Source organism: Orycteropus afer, unplaced genomic scaffold, assembly GCF_000298275.1.
Source record: "Orycteropus afer afer isolate SDZICR_OR568_19922 unplaced genomic scaffold, OryAfe1.0 scaffold00124, whole genome shotgun sequence".
Lineage (NCBI taxonomy): Eukaryota > Metazoa > Chordata > Mammalia > Tubulidentata > Orycteropodidae > Orycteropus > Orycteropus afer.
The window spans coordinates 2,068,455-2,071,914 of record NW_006921711.1 but is presented as its reverse complement, the minus strand read 5'-3'; positions in this window follow the sequence as shown (position 1 = coordinate 2,071,914).

Genomic DNA, 3,460 nt, shown 5'->3' with positions numbered 1-3,460 from the left:
ACTATGGTTAACAATGTAATTCTCATTTTACAGTTGAGAAAATTGAGATACCTAGTATATTTAGACCACACAACTAAGTGGCAAGCCAGGTTCACTAAAAGAAAACTAGCCTACAGCTTGCATTTTTAAATGCTAGGTTCAAGTGGCTAATGCATTAAAATAAAATTTTTCCTCTTTCTTAAAAATCAAAAATATTTCTATAAGTGGTTGGGTGCTTAAAAGGCAATACTAATGCAGTGGGGTACCCTGGATTGGAACCTGGAACTAAAAAAGTAAATGACTAGAAAAACAGGTAGTTCTAAAAGTCTTAAGTTGACTTAATCAAATAGAAGCAAGGTTAGTTTCTTAGTTTTGACAAATGTACCACAGCAATATAAGAAGTTAACATGAAGGAAATTGGGTAAGTAGACTGTGGGAACTTGCTGTCCTATCTCTACAACTTCTCTGTAAATCTAAAATTATTCCAAAGTGCATGTGAACTGTTATATGGAAAGTGAATTTGCTCTGTAAATTTTTACCCAAATCACACACACAAGAAGTTAAAAGTTGTAGGTAAACCTCAGTTAAGGAGATACCTCATTCCAAACAAAAAGGCTGGCTATGGAAAAATCTCTCCATCTGTGATTTGGCCAGTCATGCTACAGCAACTTAGAAATGTATCCTAAAATTACCAAAATGATAAAATACTTAGAAACTCTGGCCTAGTGATTCTATTACTGAGAAGTTATCTTAAAGAAATAACCCAAACTGCACACAAGTGTTATTGTATTGTTATTTTAAAACATTAAAAATACCAACAAATAGAACCTATCAGCACACTAAGAAAATAATAATCCTCTAATTAGTAGCAATTCACCCTAATAACAGAGCAAAAGAAAAAAACCTTTGGGTACCATAATGTTCATTACAGTGTTACTGTAAACTGAAAAATAACTTGCATTCCCTATAACAGAGGAATGGAATAAATCTACAGTAGTGGTTCTCAACTGGGGACATTTTGGAACCCCAGAGGCCATCTGGCAATACCTGGAGACATCTGGACTGTCACAGCTAGGAGTGGGGTTGTTGTTGTTATGTGTCGCCGAGTCAGACCCGACTCATAGTGACCCCTCCTTGGGTTGCTGAGGCAGTATCCCTACGGAAGTAGATTGCCCAACCTTCCTTCTGAGGGGTAGGGTAGGGGTGGAATTTGCTACGGAAATCTAGTCAGCAGAGACCAGGGATGCTGCTAAACATCCTACAATGCACAGGACAGCCCCATAACAAATAAGAGTTCAAAATGTCAATACTTCCAAGGTTGAGAAATTCTAATCTACAAGATGAATTTATACAGCTACTTAAAAAAAGTGGAGCAGTATCAAAGACTTCAAGGAAGCAAAGTGTGACACAAAGAATGTAATCAATGTCACTAAATTATATATGTAGAAACCATATAATTAGTGTATGTTTTGCCATGCAAATTCCTAACAACAAAAATAAAGAAAAAAAATCAGCTGGTAGTAAGTAACCAAAACCCCCTGCCATTAAGCTGATTCTGACTCATAACTACCCTACAGGACAGAGCAGAACTGCCCCATAGGGTTTCTAAGGCCATAAAGACCGCCTCATCTTTCTCCCACGGAGCACCTGGTAGATTTCAATCACCAACCTTTTGGTTAGAAGCCAAATGCTTTAACACTGTTGTCACCAGAGCTCCTAATCTATGACTTGGTATCTTGGAAAGTTTCAGGAATTAGAAGCATTAAACACCTGTGAAGTTGTGGCTGTGACTAGGGCTGAAGCAGTAGAAATGGGTGAAATTATGTTTACAGATCTCATCATTTCACCTTCTCAAGACAGCTTGCAAGTGCCTTTCCCCTACCTTGGCATTCCCACTACTAAATAACAAATTATCCCAAAATTTAGTGGTTTAAATACAGTCATTTTATTTTGCTCATGATTTTGTCACTCTGGAATACAGGTAGGGCTCAACTGGGCAGCTGTCACTTGGGGTTTCTCTTATTACTATACACAGATATTACCTGGGGTGATAGTCATCTAAAGGCGCAATCACATGATTGGTTCTTGATGCTAGCAGTTGGCTGGGAATTCAGCTAACAGCACCTCTATGTGGCCTCTCCAATATGACAATCTCTGGACAGTCAGGCTTCTTACCAGACAGCTCATTTCCCTCAAAAAGGATGTTACAGAGAAACTGAAGAGGCTACATGATCTCTTTTCTTTTTAAATTGTGACTTGGGGAAAAGTTTATAGAGCAAATTCACTTTTCATACAGCAACTCACATACACTTTGTATAATGACACTGACTGCAATTTCCTACAATGCAACAGCTCCCCTCCCACTTCCTCCCGATAGTTACATCTTCCCTGTGTCCCTCCCTCACATACACTCCTGCCCCCTAAGCTATGTTCCTGTGCATACACAGCCCTTCTATTCTACCATGACTAATCTCTCCAAGGAATGTATCTACCTAATGTAACTGTTCAGCTATATGCCTGTCTTTTGTTTGGCTCAAAGTACACGGCTTCTCTTCACCTAGCCTCAGCAGTCACATCTGCTGTATACTGTTACAGCAAGCTACTAAGGCCAGTTTAGATACAGTTCAGATACCTCTCAAAAGGCAAATTAAAAAGATTTTGCAGTATGTATTAAAACCACCATATATGACAAAAAGACTGTAGATTCACTCTGAAGATTCAACTAGAAAAGATCTAGATGTAGAGATACCAGATTTAGCTGAGAGCAAGTGCAAAGCCTTACTGAAAACTGGGAAATAAATCTGCCTAACAGATAGTGAACTCCCAGCCTTCTTTCCAACTCAACTCCCTGAAATCTTATAATCCTCAGGCAGGCAGCGGTTAGGTTCCAATCTAGGGAAATTCAATAGTTCCAGAGAAAATACCTACAGATTACTAACACATTGAAATACTCCACAAAATGGTCAGGCTTCCACAATCATCCCATAGCAAGGCCAGCCTAACGACAATTCCTGTCCATCCACACAGGTCTCCAAACTTGAACATGAATAGATATCCAAGGAATACCAGATACTGAAAGAAAATATTTAACATGAAAAACAGAATAAATCAAACAAGAAGCAAGTAAACAAACAAACAAAGGTACCAGAGAAAACAGTGCAGGAAGTTGAAAAAAACTAAACTATCCTTAAGAGAAGTAAGAGTATTGTAGTCATGAAATGGAAGCTCTGGCGAGACAGCGGTTAAGTGCTTGGCTGCATTCCTAATGGTCCGCAGTTAAAACACACCAGCCGCTCCACAGGAGAAAGATGAGGCAGTCTGCTTCTGCGAAGATTACAGCCTTGGAAATCTTATGGGACTGTTCTGTTCTGTTCTATAGGAGCTCTTGGTAGCATAGTGCCTAAGGCACTTGACTGCTAACCAGAAGGCTGGCGGTTCAAACCCACCAGCCACTCCTCGGAAAGAAGGTTGGGCAATCCTA